The following is a 16507-nucleotide window of genomic DNA, read 5'->3' as shown; positions in this document are numbered from 1 at the left end:
TTCTTATTCCAGGGCCTATTTGGCATGTTGTTTGGCCCTGAGGAGGAACTTTAGGATTTGTTGAGTTGCTGCTCTGATGACCAGAAGATCACTGAGCGACGTTCAGTCGCTGAGTTGATGGCATTCATTGTGAATTCTCACTTAACAGAGTGGGTCCCGTGAAGGCTGCCATCTTCCACTCCATCGCCTGGCTTTAAAAAAGGTACATGTAAACTCATAGGCATATTTGAATCACATACTATCTGGGAAGTGGAAAAGCCTCCTCTTTAAACTTTGCATTCTATGGGCTTACATGAAGCTATTAGTAGAATTTTAGCTTTTAAGGTCAGAAATGGCTATTATGATCAAGTCAGACCTGTACAACACAGGCCATAGAATTTCACCCAGTAATTCCTGCATCAAACCCAATAACTTTAAGGAACTAGACATCCCACTTAGAGAGACTCCATCTTCATGTAAAGACTCCAAGTGCTGAAGAATCCACCATATCCTTTGCCATTGGACATACTGTGACTCATTCTTTTGAGTATCAACCTGGAAAAGATAACGTGATGCTTCTAGATTTCAGAGGCCTGCTGGAAAATGAAAGCGAGCAATTACTGTACCGTAGTAACTGACTACGGTTACCTGGTCTCTGAAATCCAGCATGTATCTGTTTGTGGATATTATTTTGTTGGCAATTTTGTTTTTTCTATCCTTTTTTCATAGGAAAGAAATTAGACTTCATTAAATATTATTTGACACACCAAAGTTATAATTTAAAAAGGATGCATCAGCTCTGAACAGCTGGAGAATAATCCGGAACAATCCTTCTCAGTTTCCTTCTGAGAATGAATGCTCTTCTGTGCAGAATCATATAATCTCTTATTTTAAACTGGCATCTAATTTTAGACAGACTTCCCTCTTAAAAATGAATGCCACTGAGACTTCTCTACATGTTTAACAGCAGTGACCAGATAAGCACCCACCTAGAAAAGATGGAGAGTTTTAAAATAGATTTTTTCCTCTCCCAACAGATATGTTTCTGATATTGTCTGATGAATCCACAGAGAAGCTCCTAAGCATTGGTGCTTTTTGAAATTGCTCTTCCTGTTGCTACAGCTGAGCTGAAAGTCTCCAGAAAACAGCAAGTTACCTAGGTACCATTCCAGCTACTTCTCCTTATATGCATATAGAAGCTGATCCCAAACCCAGAAAAGCCAAGGACAGTCTTTCCATGTACTTCAGTGGGTTTTTCACAGAGAGGCTGCAATCTTTTTGTCCTAAAACTCCAAGCAATAAGTAATATACATTAAGAAATACTTGCCCCCTCCTTCACGCCAGCAAGAGCCCTTTCAGCAATGAATCAGGTCCAGTTCTTCTGCATGAGTCTGGGTGGCAGAGCCAGCATGGGGTGTACACACCCCTTGCACGTAGTGGAAGTCAGCTTGTGTAGGGTCTCTCCCCAAAGATGTTCATGGCTGGGGGGGGGGTGGATCTACTGGGGGGTGGCAGCTGGGGCGTGGCAGCTCCCACCAGCCATTCCTCCATGTTGAAGAGAGGCTGGGCTACTACAAGCCTTTGTCTGCAGTAGAGGCTACAGAGCTAATTTGCTTTTTATTGTAGCTCCATAATCTGGCTAGTCGGGCCTTAAGTTTAATGAGCAGGTGCTGGGTGGTGTTGGAGGCCTTTGATATGTGGGAGATCAGACTAAAGCATCTGGTGGTCCCTTTTAGCCATAAACTCTGACTTGAGGACAGAATATGCCTGAGGTGCATGCTTTCCCTTCCAGTGAGTGTACTGGAAAAACCAGACTCCCGACTAAAAGGCAAGAAAAGTTCTCTTCAACAAGTTATTTAATGAGAGATAACCGCTGTATTGGATTAACGTCATCACAGCCCATGTAATATTTCTTTTCTGAATAGAGGCAGTGCTTTGATTGGCAAAAGTTATGGCCTCTTCACAAGAGAAATCAAGAGGCGCAGCTTTGAATCACAACAGAAATGCCTTTCCATTTCCACAGGTGCCTAAACAGGCGCCGAGCGCTTCTGTAAATCTGGTTCAAATCCTGCCGCTTGTGACTTCTCTGGCAGCTTTGCCTGAGCAGAGAGTAAGGCAGCACTGAACTATTCATGTCAGAGTCTAAAATCTCTTGCTCCAAATGTTGGAGGAGTGGAGATAGAATTCCAAAGCCAGACCTTCCTCTAGATTCTCAAAAGGGCAGCTACCATTAGTGGGGCTTAAGCTAAAGCTCTGGATCTCCCTAGCCCCAAACTTTGGGGTCTTCAAAATCCAGATCTGAATTTTGAAGCTTGGGGTCACCTCTGCTTCAGAGGGAGCAATCGTGATAGCATATTGTAAGGAACACAGTGGGGATTTAGTGGCGGCTGCAAGTGCCACTGAAGGTAACAGAACATTTCTTCTTGACTGCACTTGGTGTTAGATCCAGCTCTTAATGTAGAAGCGTTTTTCTTCCCTGCTGCTGCTTCTTATCAGAGTCAGAATTTCATTTTCTTACAGTAAACTAGATCCATTGTGGACTATAAGTATTTGGGGCCCAGCCTTGCACCCATTAAAGTTGGTTTCACAGGGAGCTGTTTTAGGTCTTTCTGTTTCCATTCTTCAGCAGCTGGAGCTAGCCTGATGATGATTGCTAGCCAGGACTCTCCAGAGACACAGACAAGGTACAGCTCCAAAGGAGGAGAAACCTGCTGAAAAACAAGAGCTCCTGGCTTCTTTTTCTGGGGGGGGGGGATTGTTTTAAATGCAAAGTCCAAATTTGGGGCAAAGACCCAAACTCCACCAGGAGGATAATAAGACAGGGTGCTTAAAACTATGTGGTTGCATTTTGTTAGCATAAATTCTGCCTAGAGCCTCCATGTCATGGGTTAACTTGGTCTGGATTTTAATTAAGTTGATTTTTATAATTAACAGAATCAATCCCTATAAAAGAAAAGCATCTAAATGTAAACATACAGGAGTGATCGATATCAACCAAGGGGCCCACTCGAACAGGTGCCCCTGGGGTGACTCATGTGAGTAAAGTTACTCATTGGTGTGTGTGTCAGATCAGACCCTCAAACAATTTAATATATGCAGTAAACAAGTAGGTAAACCTCTGACCAACATTTCTGGGGTGCAGGGTGAGAGCAGTGGGTTTTGCAGCTGTAAAGTCTAACACTTGCATGTATGTAGGCACTAGACTTATACAAAGCCCTTGGGCCAGTGTTTAAATGTTTACATGCACAGGTGTTAATGAGGTCAAGCAGTTAGTGGATTCCTGACTTCTAGAATGGTGGAAGGAGGCATCCCTGGAGCACTCTGGATGGTTGAGCAAAACAGAGACCCAGAGTACCCAGGAGCCCAAAGGACAAGAGCAAACCATGACACCAAATAAAGAGAACAGAAGCAGGGAGAACAACTCAACAAATTGGCCTTGATGTGAGGACCTGTGGGTGGAGACAGAACTATGGGGACATCCACAAAACGCAATTTGTGCAGGTGAGGAATGGATGGAGCCTCTGGGAGGATCCAAGATGACCAGCCTGAGATCGAGGGGAGACATTTCCCTAATAAAACCTCCTGTAAAGGAGAGAGAGAGAGTGAGGGGGAAGAACCTCCTGTCCGTTAGAAAGAGGGGGAGATATGTGACAGAGTGCTGAGAGATGGAGCCTGAGCCAGCACTCTGGCCGCTATTAACAGGTTCCTCTAGAGAAGGCCCAGTTGGTAGGGGTGGACCTGATTACTAGGCCAAATGGGGGCTAGGAAATTAATGAGTTAATTAGCTGATTAACAGGCCAGTAGTTTAAAAAGAGCCCAGGAAGAAAGTGCTTGAGAAGAAGTGGGGAGAGAAGGAGAAGGAGAGAAGCAGAAGGGTAGAGAGCCTGACAAAGGCAGTTCGCTGAGTAGACACACCTACCCTCCCTCCCACACTTTTTGGAGAAGGGGTTAGAAACCTCATATGCAGTGTAAAGGTGTGGAGACACAGATCTGTATTGGCAGAGGGATTAAAACACTGTAAATAAACTACATGGTGGTCTTTACAAGCAAGATGTTCTCAGAGTGGTCTGTGCTCATGGAAGAGGTAGGAGTGCACCAGGCCACACTATCACTACTACTGCATCTTTCTCACTGTTAACTCCTAGGAAACCAAGTTCTTCTGGCCTTACTGATGCCAGGAATCATGTCAGTGGCAGTTCTCATGTGAATGAGGCCAACAGGAATTGGCCTATATTGAACATCTGCAGCTCTTTTGCATTAGAGTTGGTTCTTGTGTGGAGGACTCAAATTCAAAGTTGGCCTTGTTCCCTTGTGCAAATATTTGGAATTTCCCTTGCATGCTTACTCTTAGAATTATGTCAGCATCATCTGTGAAACTTGCTTTGCTTTTTGTAAATACAGTCTATACAAATCACATATTGAGATGTGAAGAAAGGCGGGTGTAATAGTATCTTGCAGAAAGCATAAAAAATCCAGCCTCGGAGATCTTGAACCATAGAATCATAGAATATCAGGGTTGGAAGGGACCTCAGGAGGTCATCTAGTCCAACCCCCTGCTCAAAGCAGAACCAATCCCCAACTAAACCAATATCCAATACTGCTCTGTGCATTATACTGCAGGCCAATGGAAAACCCTCCCAGATCATCCAGCTGCTGGGAGGAAATGGGAAGCACATTGACTATGAATGTCCATACCAGTAGATTGCTGAAGCCAGGTAGCAGAGATAGTTTCTCTTACTGGGAAATACGAAGATTTCTCACTTCTCTACATGTGTGTTGTCTGTTGTGGTTTAGTGTTAGCAGACTGAGCTGTAATATGTACAAAAAATTAGAAACAGGGTGAACGAGTGGGGCTGATTCTGCTTAACTGATGTCACTCCAATGGAGGAGCAACTGCTTTCACCTGCGATACTCCTGGTGTGAAGTCAATATTATAGCCACAGACTCAAAGTCCTTCACAGAGCAGCGACGAAGAAGGAAGCAAGAGCAGATTGCAAGAAATCTCTACAAGGGGCACAGCCACCCTGGCTACAAACTGAGCAAGGACTTGTAGCAAAACCATTTCCTAAATATTTTCCATGATGTTTTCTCTCATTTTCCGGCAACCAAAAAGCCTGTTGCTTCCGGGCTGAAATATCTTTTATTTTCATTTGCTCAGACATATTTTCAATTACAATAGATTTGTGCAAGCTCTGTTGAATGCACTGCAAATCTCTTTGCACGGTTAAAGTTGATTAATTGGGGTCAGAAGTGAAAATTAAAAAATGGCAGTAGCTTACAAAAAATAGCCTCTCCTGGGCCTTTAGGATGACACTGTGCAATCTAAGGAGGACACGGTTTGCCCTGTCTGGAGGAGGACCCCTCTAGTTTACCTTGGGTTAAACAGTCAATAGCAGTGCTGGGGGGTTGGCCTCAAAGTACTACGTATATAATCCTCAAGATAATCAATTTCTTCCAGAAGCTTTGTAAACTTTCTTGTTAGAGAGAACAAGCTACAGTACTTTTAAATCCCTAGGGGTTGCACTTGATACCCATTTGTTATTTCCTAATGCTATTCCATTATTTCTGAAGCTTGTAGCAGTAAGCCCTGGTACTTATAATTTACGGTCCCCACCATTCTTGCCATTATATGGTGAACTTTGCGTGCATTTCATATTTCTTTTCTTACACACCCGATAAAAGCATTATCAGGGAAATTCAAAAGCAAGCATAAAACTGGCATAGCTAATTTAGCCTAATTAGTATGGCGGAAGCTGAGCCTTGTACTTCAGAGGTTCCCATGCCCTCCCATGTCTCCACCTGATTGCCTTGTCCAGCAGCAAACCCAGGAGGCAGTTCCAATTATATCATAACCTCTTCAAACACCAAGCCACTCAAGCTAATTTTATCCTATTAAACAGACTGAAGGATTCAGAAGAAAGGTTCTCCCCCAAAAGCTTCAATTACCAGTGTCCCTGATTACCATCTTTACAATCCTATATGCCACAGTTAAATACTTTTTTGCTTAGTGTTGCTTTCTTGATTCAGATGAAAAGCAAGTATTAAGAGCATGTCTTTTCAACTCGAGCAAGTGACATTAACCAAAAAAAAAAAAAAGGAACCTCTCTTGTTATTAGTGCGGTTAATCAAAGTCAAGTTTCGAATGGTTCAAAGACAATGTAATTGTAACGATGTAAACATCTTAGCATTTCGCACAGCCACAGGTAGTCGCCAGCAGCATCAGAGGTGCCCAGAATTATTAGACGTACTACAACAAAATAAATAAAGGTGGCAACTTAGTAATACTGTGATGGTGACGAGTGCTGTAAGTAAATCTGGTCATGTAAATCAGTGATGAGGACCAGGGACAAAAGAGAGTGCCATTCCTTTTTATTATATTCAATAAGCACGTTATCTACTTTCCACAAGTGCAATGCAACTATAAACATTGGCCTTGATTCTGCAATCAGACCCACCCAGGTGACCCCTTGTGGCCTACGCTACAGAGCCGTGCTGATTTCACCTCAGGTCCCCCGAAGCAGATATGTTTGCAGCATAGACCTGGACTTAAGAAACCAGCCATCTATTTCTGGCTCTGCCGCTGACTGTTACATGGCCTTGGTCAAGTCGCTTCACCTTTCTGTGACTCAGTTCCCCTCAAACCCTTTGGATATTTGGGGCAGAGACTGAGAGTCACTATGTGTTTGTACAGTGCCTACCACAGTCTTGGCTGCAGACTCTAGGTGCTACTGTCATTCAAATAATTATTGTGCAATCAGGGCCATTATCTTCAATAACTGATGAGGAAATTGAAAGCGAATGTGTGGTCTGAGCATCAGACTAATACTCTACTGAATACAGAACCTATGCAATATTCAGTCCACTGAAACAGCTGTTATTGCATAATTGTATCCTGAAACAACAAACGGGCAGGGATTCCTGTGTATGCATCCGATGAAGTGAGCTGTAGCTCACGAAAGCTCATGCTCAAATAAACTGGTTAGTCTCTAAGGTGCCACAAGTACTCCTTTTCTTTTTTCTTTTTGTGTAAAGTTTGACATTTCCAAAATGCTAAGACCTAAAATTATAGCTAAAGTTGTTTCTTTTTAAAGAAACTTGCTTTCTACATTCCTAGATCATTCCAAGCTGTGTACTATTTCCTAACCTGAAACTCATTATTTGTAAGGATGGTCATGATTTTTAATATTCATATTTTCTTTCAGCATCAGGGTGACTCATTAAGGATTGGTCTAATGCCTGCACCGGAGTATTTGTTGGGTTTAATGTCACTTTAGATGCTGCCCTGCCTGTTCAAATGAACATTTTCTGTCCCTTTTAAAAAAAACCCCAATTTCTATCATTTAACAGAAACAGAATGAGTTTCACCCAATTGCCTCAGTTTTGGAGATATCTCAAAGCCATTGTCTTGTGACAATGAGCCTCATGCAAATGAAACAGCAGCTAAACAAGGATCCTCCCTATCTCTGTTTGGACCAATTTTCTTAATGTTTCAGCAAAGCTTAATCTGTTGGCACAAGTGTTTAGGCCCATTAACAGCTAAAGTCACAGAGTCCACAACTCACACTGCTGACAGTAAACAAGGAATTTGAGGAATGGCCTTTAAACAATGGCTAAGCCACAAACTATTTTGTCATTAGATGTGGTGAAATGTGTATACACCAATGATTTTCTTCCTTTGGTTCCTGCAATTCAAAGCCCAGGTCTCTCTCCCCCTCCACCCCCAAAGGATTGCATTACAGCTGTTTTATTTGTCTTTCCAACTCTACAGCAGTCTGATTAGTTATGCAGGTGTAGATCCAGCAAATGACTAATATTATTTACACTGCCATAGCACCTAGAGGCCAGGGTTCCTCTGTGCTTGGCACTGTACTAACAAACAACGAAAAGACAGTCCCCGCAGATTCTAGATTTAAGGCCAGATGGGACCATTATGATCATCTAGCCTGACCCATATTACCCAGGCCATAACATCTCGCGCAGTGATTCCTACATCAGCGCCCCCGCAACCAATAATGCGATAGACAAATGTAGCAGAGCCAAGGAACTACTTTTTTTATACAGAAATAAATGGCAATTATCAAGTGAAAACCATGCAATGGGTGGTTTTCACAAGCACCACCCACGCAGCTCCCATTGGCCGGGAACAGGGAACTGTGGCCAATGGGCGTTGCGGGGGAGGTGCCTGCAGAGAGGGGCATTGCGCAGAGCCACGTGCCTCCCCCGGGGGCCGCAGGGGTGCCTTGGCCCTTTCCAGGAGCGGCGTGGGGCCGAGACCACCCCAAGTAAGCACGCCCCCTTCAATGGGCAAGTTCTGAATAGCTCTTCCACCACCCAACCTTCAGTCTCCCAGAGTCAGCCCCCAATACCCCCTCCTGCACCCCAAGCCCCTGCCCCAACCCTGAGCCCCCTCCCAGAGCCCACACCCCATACCCTCTCCTGCACCCCATACCCCGTCCTGGACCCAGCACTCCATACCCCCTCCTGCACCTGAACACTCTGTCCCAGCCCTGAGCCCCCTCCCAGAGCCTGCACCCCATACCCACTCCTGCACCCCACACCCCCTCCTGCACCCATACACACTGCCCCAGCCTGGAGTCCCCTCCTGCACCAAACTCCCTCCCAGAGCTTACACCCCTCACCCCCTCCTGCACCTCAAACCCCTGCCCCACCCCGAGCCCCCTCCCACAGCCAGCCCCCCATGCCCCTTCCTGCACCCCAAGCAATATTACCAATAATGGTAATATTACCCTATCAACCAACAAAGAACTCGGAGTGTTCAACTATCTGTGTCGGGTTGATGTGACTCTCACACTGAAGGGTTTTTTTGCCAAAGTGGCCCCCACTTCAAAAGTAGTGAAGAGCACTGCTGTGGAGAATGAATAGTAAAGAGTTGCAGTTGTATAATTTGGGTTGTTAGGTTTAGTGTGGGCGGTGTTGGTGGTCTGTGACATACAGAAGGTCAGACCGGATGATCTGGTGGCCCTTCTGGCCTGAAACTCTATGATTCTATGAGTGAAGTTGACCCCAATCAAAAGGAGACTGCAGCCAGTGGTTTACCAGGATTTGTGACCTTTGGCGAATAAGCCGTTCAAATTTCATGGCCTCACTGCATTTGCCTGGTGGGCTCATTTCTTAATTTGAGGTTGGACATGCCTATGTAGCTTGCAATAAATGGGCAACCAACTATCACACCCCACCCCTCCCTTCTCCTTCATCAAGAGGAATCAGAGATAAAACATTGCACCTGAGGCCCTGTCTACACTTACTGGTAGATCGGCATTGCTGAGATAGGTGCAGCGGTGTTGATTTAGCGGGTCTGTTGAATACCTCCTAAATCGATCACAGAGTGCTCTCCGGTGAACTCAGGTACTCCACCTCCCGAGAAGAGTAAAGGAAGTTGGCGGGAGAGCATCTCCCATCGACCCAGTGCAGTGTAGACACCGTGGTAAGTCGACCTAAGCTACGTCAATTTCAGTGATGTTATTCACATAACAGAAGTAGGGTAATTTGGGTCGACTTGCCCATAATCTCAGTGTGAACACATGGTAGATTTGTGTTTTCCAGCTACAGAAGGGTGGACTGGTGTGAATCCAAGAGGTAGTGAAGGGGAAAGCTGAGGCAAGCAGGAAATGATCCTTAAAACAAGCTATTTTAGGCCAGATCCAAGGTCTATTGAAGTCAATGGAACTGTACCAATTTATACACGCTGAGGATCCAGCCCTTAGAGTGCAAGGAAGTTTTTTCATGAAGCATCCCTGTGTCTGGGAAAGGGTAACAGAAGCCTGTGTATCACCTCTAACCACTCTTCCACTTCTTTCTCCTTCAGAAAACATTACAGAAACTGAGAGATGAAGAAAAGAGAAAAGCCACAAGCAGAGGGAGTGATCAAATGTCCTATTTTATATGGGGATGTTCTGAACTTTGACTCATTCAAGTTTGCTTCCAAATGGAGCCGAATCCTTCAATATGGGCGAAGGCAACATCCCCATTGACATCAATGGGGGGGAAAAGCTTGTTGCCTCTGCCAGGAGCGCAAAATTGGGCACAAATCTTGACCTGTCTCCATGGCAGATCTTTTATCCATGACACAGATCTTTACTTGTGCATTCTGCACTCCTACTGCACATGGAACTTCAATCGGTGTAACCAACAGCTGCATACATGGAAAAATTTTGGACCATGACCTAGATCTGCTTGGTGGATAAATGATCCATCAGTAAATCGTGGCCTGGAGAATTTTGACCCAAACTTTGGAGTAGAGCTGGTCAAAAAATTTCCATCTAAACTTGATGGAAAATTGGGGTTGAAACAAATCCAAAATTCTTATGGACAGTGGCTGCTTCCTGTGAAAAATTTCAGTTTGATCTTGAAATACCAACCACCAAAATGTTTTCAGTCAAACTTTTTTGTGTTTTTTTTTTTTTTTTTCTGACTGGGTTTAATTTTGAGTTCTTCAGCTTTTTCTGTGGTAACTTTTTAATGAAACCTATGCTGGGCCAGGAGAAATGGACGGTCCCACCAGAAAAAAACCAAGTTTGTTGACTGGGGTGGGGCTGGGCAGCAATTTGGGCCTTCTCTGCACTTCTGTTCTAGTTCAAATCAATAGGAATCCAAATGTCAAGAGAAGCTGGTTGCCTGAGTAGCTATTTCAAACATGTTCATTCTACTGCAGTGCCACACAGCCGAAAGGGCTACACAGTAGCTCCTGAGGGACTCTCATTCTCTCACCCCCATGAAATCAGCCACATTGAAATGAAACGGGTTGTGGTTTTGTAAGGGTCAGTCTTTTGGGTTGTATTACTCAATCTCGCATCAGTTGCTAATTGAAGAACTAAGTCACACACAAATACACACACGTGACTCCTGGGTTAGCACAAGCAAGCAGGATCCCTGGAATAATGATGCAGGAACAACAGAACATGTATTTGTTACTGGAAGAGAGGACAGAGGCAGCTCCTCTCCTGCTGCTGACTCCAAAACTTTCCCCAGACAGGAAGGAGCCATGTCCCTGCCCTTCCTCTCAGGGTTAATTCCCAGGCCCTTCCCTTCTGGAAGGAGCCATGCCCTCTAGTGGCTGTCTGTGGATCTTCCACACATGCACAAAGACCCAGCCAGTATAGCAGCCCTTTTACAATACTCTACCTTTTTTTGGGGGGGGGGGTCTATATATTTGTCATCCTTTTATCCTGACACACAAACAAATCAAATGAACAATATTCTTGGGGGTAAAGAATAGGATTGGGACCCAGAAGATCGGGGCTGTATCTCAGGCTTTCCCTGGGTGACCATATCCGTACTGCCTCAGTTTCCTCATCTGCAAAACAATCCCGATATATGTACAGAGGGAAAGGGGGATTGAGAGACATACAAGGATGTTAATCAGGAGCAACTTGAAGGCAGTCAGTGGAATGATACTGGTGCAGGATAAGAATATTTTCCTAATTAAAGTTAGCAAAACATTTTGCACTTCTATGGTGCTGCCCATTCAAGGATCTCAGTATTATTGTTACAAGAGTGCGCTGAATCTGTATATAGGTCCACAGATTATTATTAAGGTGCCAGTAGATGGCACTCCAGAATATATAGCATAATTTCTGGGTTTTGTAGGCCCAATATAACTAGCTATGCACAGCAAATCACTTCCTGAGTGCAGCTGTGTACAACAGCTCCTAACGATTATTACCATTTTTCCTCATTGAAGATTTACACCAGTGTCCGTGAGTGGAGAATTTGGCTTTTAATTACATTAGTTACAACTGAAATTATATTATGTAAACAAGTACCAGAAACAATTTTGTTTAATTCTTCAAACAACAGCAAACAGATAGCACAGAAAAATATCTACTATACCAAGACCATTGTGCTACTGAACAGAAAACTATAGTGCAACAAAACGATTGTGCAACGACATCAGTGCTGCTGAACCAAACACCTTAAATTGTACCAACTAGAATACCGGGAAGAAAGGTAACAAAGCCTCTGTATTAGTGCACTGAAAATGACTATACCAAGACTTCTGTGCTACTGTGCAGAGGACTGTAGAGTGTACCAAGAATACTGGGTTGAAAAAGACACAGTAATCAGTCAAATGGAATTTTCCAACCATTTACTATTTCATATTTTACAAAAAAAAACTTCCGGAGGGACAGGGTTAAATAAATATACAAAAAAAGACTTCAAGTGAGCTATAAAACCTGAGACAACTCTGGGCCATTGAAGTTTACCTATTTACAACAGATCTGAATATTTATTAAAAGAGTTTCCTTTAAAATACAAATATACCCCAAGCCTTGGGGGAGGGGGATATAATTGAGAAATGTGTACATGATTACTGATCTTGTATATCCCAGAGTGACATTCATTTATAATAGGGTCCCTTGTAGAATCAGGACCCACTATCAAGCTCTAAATGGCCTATGTCCTACCAATGTGAGAGAGCACGTCTCTCCCTACGCAATAATGCCATCAGTGGAAACGGAAAGACACCCATTGATTTCAGTGGTTTTGCATCAGGCTCTGAAGGCACTCAAGCTAGAGCCCCTTCCATTTATAATGGAATGGTAATGGAAGGAATTTCTCCATGAGGTGCCTTTGGCTGGGGGAACTCAACCCTTGGGCTGAAATAGCCCAGATCTGTTGATGACTAAGGCATGTTGCAAAGCCAATCTGTCTTCCTGCGCTCTTGAGGGAAGAAGCCAGAGTACAAGGAAGGTTGGTGTTAGGGTGGGGTATGTTTTTGTTTGCTGGTTGGAAAACTTGGCCCTTGCTGGCAGGGATAAGTTGCTGGTGGTGTTTGTGCGGATGTTGTCTTTAACCACAGAGAAAAGCATATGCCACAGATCTTCATGCATTAATGTTTCCTAGGCCCATAGATCTTCATGCATTAACATCTCCAGGCCTACAGCAACTTACAACTTCCTTTGAAATGGTTTCTTTTTCTTTAAACCGAATACTAGCCATTTTGCACATTAACGGGAGGAATTGCTCATTGTGGTGTGTGGCTCTCTTTCTCTCTCCAGCTTCACCTTCCTAACCCCTTGATTTCCAAACCTCAAAGGAACCCAATTAAAACCTGTTAATTTAAGGATTTGACTAAGAAGTGTTTAATGAATTATAAAATTTCAAATTGTACATCAACTACATAGGCAAAAAGCTTTACCCGTCTCCAGCATCTGAAACGGGCTCTAAAAGGTAACTCCATCCATTTAGCTTACTTGGGAGATATTTTTCACTCCCATTTTAGAAATCTGAAAGATTTTGCAGCTCTCACTTTCAACAGTGGCATGAATTGGAGGCTGGATGTTTTGTGGATAAAATACTCCATCTTTTGGTTTCAGGGAAGCTTTGTCTGGTCTATTTTGTCATAAGTGAACATGATCTCGGTGTGCAGAGCTTAGTCAAGATTAGTCAGAAATTCAAATAAAAGAAATCAAGTATTAATTCTGCCTGCAAGCTGATCTGCCGTTTGTGCATCTGAAAAGGCCAGGAGTTGACATGTGGGCAGAAGCAATATTCAGCCATCCCTAAATAAAGGGGAAAGGCTCAGTTGTGAGGATAGAAGAGGGCCCAAAATGTGCTTCTTCCAGGGTGGGGATGAGATCACAAATAGCAAGATTTTCAGGTTTGCCTAGTTCTCTGGGGGATATAGGAGCGTCTTTCTTTCACTTAACACCAGCCACTCAAACTTTGCAAGCACAAAGATTCACTCCAAATGTGTAAGTGGCATGAATTGAGCAGTACAAGTTCATCATCATCATTAAATCTGTCAAACCAGCAGGTTATTAAAATTATCATTATTCATTCTGGAAATGAAAATAAAAAAAAACTATGCTCCAGATTTCTTGAGCCGGTTTGTCTTGTTTTCCCACAATTTAATATATGATAATAATGTTTAAGCAGTGTCCTCTATCCATCTTCATTAGCACTGTGAACAAATTGTACTGGGCTGTAATGTAACATTTTTTTGTATTGTGCAAAGGTATATGATGTACGGAAAATGGGCAATTTAATATGAAAAGAATATTGGGTCTCAGAATTTTTATTTTCTAAACAGTAATTTCAGTTGGGAATTATTGCATGATGTGTGCATATTTTTGCATGGATAGTTATTTAAATACAAATAGGCAAGATATGTAATTCCATATGGTGGCTATCTACCCTTTCTGGGTGCATCTCCTTTTTTTTTTAATAGTGCAATAAACAAAAGATAAAAACATCCCTAAGCCACACACTACTCAAAAGAACATAATTGTGCCTCTGTGTCTTTATTGTAATTTAAATGTGCTTCAATTAACTTTCCTTAATATTTTCCAGTTCTTTTAAAAGAAACTTAAATTGGTTTTTCTTGTTGTGAAATTTGTTTCGAATATAACAATAAAAAAAACCCTTTTGTTTATTTCATTATGGAGACATCCTATCCAGGCACAAAGATAGAACCCTTAATTCCCAGCAGCCTACTTTCCAGTTCTCAAATACTTCTTACTGTTGTTGAAGCAAAAATATAAAATTTGCAACTATCATCGACCAAAAGAGAGGTAACTGCCCTACACATCACAGATCACAGGTAGAGGAAATTAAGAAAAAGAGAAAACCCAGACTCTTACACTTTCACCCTGAAGTCGTTTTTAAAAGATGATAATTGGTTATCCTTTCCCTTACACAAATCATTATGAGGATTAAAATAGAGAGGGCGTACATAGGATGCTTGTTGTAATTAACCTTGAGGTTTTTATTTAAACAAGGTCAAACATTTTAACAGATTTATAAGTCAGGTTTGGTCTGCATGGCTCTATAGATCAGATTAATGACAAAATGCACCCAGAATACTTATTAAACAGCATTTATTTACAAAAAATATATCCTCAGAGCTTCTGAGGGGCATAAATACAAGCTGTTCCAGCACTGAGACACATGCTTGTACACACAGTTACAAGTTACAACTAAACTACAAAGTGACCAATATAACCTAGCACACAAAGTATACTATACTGTAGATTACTAAATTATGTAATTCACAAGTAATTATGTATTTTAAAAAAATCAGAGTGCCCAGTTAATAGAAGAGAGACTACCATCATCCAGATGTTTTTACTTTATTTTTATTGGCACATATGCAAAACAGCAGCAAGACACGATACAGTTAATTCATTACTTCTTATTTTGTGACAATGAACTACCCAGGCTTGCCAAAAATCCAGTATCTGTCCTCAAGACAACAGATGCAGATTCCCCAGCCCTTTCCAGGTTATCTTTCAGTCCCTACTAAAAATTGATTTCATTGGGAATTTTTCCTGAGTTAGGAACATAAAATTAAGCCCTTTATTCTGAATTCTAAATAAGCAGCACATTTTCTACCTGTTCTAAATAGTACACACATTACTAATTTCACAAGCTGTACCAAACGTAAGAACATTAGAAACATGGAAATAATGCCATGTAGCCCAAAACACCTGCTTTAAATTAAGGACCCATTCTGCAGACATTCCCTGAGCAAAACTCTCCTTGCAATCAAAGGGGAGATTTGCATATAGAAAAGGCGCAGAATAGAGACTTATATTTGCTACGTACCGGTCATAAAATTATTTGGATAATGTTATCAAATGCAAATGATCCAAGAATAATTTCAACATTCCCCCCCCTTAGATCTCAAGCATTTTGATTTTAATTAGTGCTATATAAGGCACCAATTGAGTAATAAATACCTAAAAGGGAGATCATTTGGTTGATTCACCCATTATTCCTTCCCTCTTAAGCCCGATCCTGCAACTAGACCCCTCTGCTGGTGAAAGGCCCCTATGAGGTCAATGGAGATCCGAAACTTATGCAAATCCAGTTGCAGGGTTGGGTTCTGAGCCCATAACTCTTCTCTTTCAGCTGACTACTATTGCATCATGTTACATCCAACCAAGGTGGCTAGTGGCCTCTTTTTATGCCAGCACGATCAAGCCACCTTGATCAGAGAGCAAGAATTAAGCTGGGTTAATAAAGCAACATTTTTCTGTGAAATGTCTTCACATTTTTAATTGACTTTCCTTCTCTTATGCGTCTCTTGTGTTCTTCTACCATAAACATTCAAGTGACTGAGTTTCACTGATGAAAATATTTTCAGTAAAATCAGATTTTAAATTTGGGCATTTAAGGATACATGCTAGAACATTTTGTGCCCTCTTCCAATCAGAGAATGGGAACAATACCATGTGATTTATCTGATCAATTTCAACTAAGCAACAGGGGTACTGAACATTTACATGCAGCTGATAGTTCGACTGAATAATCGACCAGAACAATTTGAAAAGAGAACGCTGTAAAATGTGCACAGACAATAAATACAATGAAATCATAACCTGTGAGCCGCAAAAGCAGCAGCATTTCCCCCCACCGCGTATTTTTGTTTTCAGAGTTGCTCAAATCTGAGCAGAGAACACTAAGTTTAAATATCCTCTTACTGTGGGCTCAGATACATCAGTTCAATGACGCGATGGACGTTTGGACTTGGATTTATGGACATCTTGATGTCTGTGCATTTCAA

The 16507-nt window shown here is 42.3% G+C and overlaps 1 long non-coding RNA gene across 1 annotated transcript in view; it reads left to right on the top strand.

Moving 5' to 3' along the window:
• The window catches only part of LOC141989592 (uncharacterized), a 136601-nt gene extending 122389 nt beyond the window's left edge, over positions 1 to 14212 (top strand). The window contains exon 3 of the long non-coding RNA XR_012640012.1: positions 9806 to 14212. This is a non-coding gene — a long non-coding RNA (uncharacterized LOC141989592). The remainder of the gene's footprint in view (positions 1 to 9805) is intronic.
• The last annotated feature ends 2295 nt before the right edge of the window (positions 14213 to 16507 follow it).

The sequence above is a fragment of the Natator depressus genome, chromosome 6, assembly GCF_965152275.1.
Source record: "Natator depressus isolate rNatDep1 chromosome 6, rNatDep2.hap1, whole genome shotgun sequence".
NCBI classification, from domain to species: domain Eukaryota; kingdom Metazoa; phylum Chordata; order Testudines; family Cheloniidae; genus Natator; species Natator depressus.
Note: the sequence above shows the minus strand (reverse complement) of the source record. Positions and strands in the feature narration are given on the sequence as shown.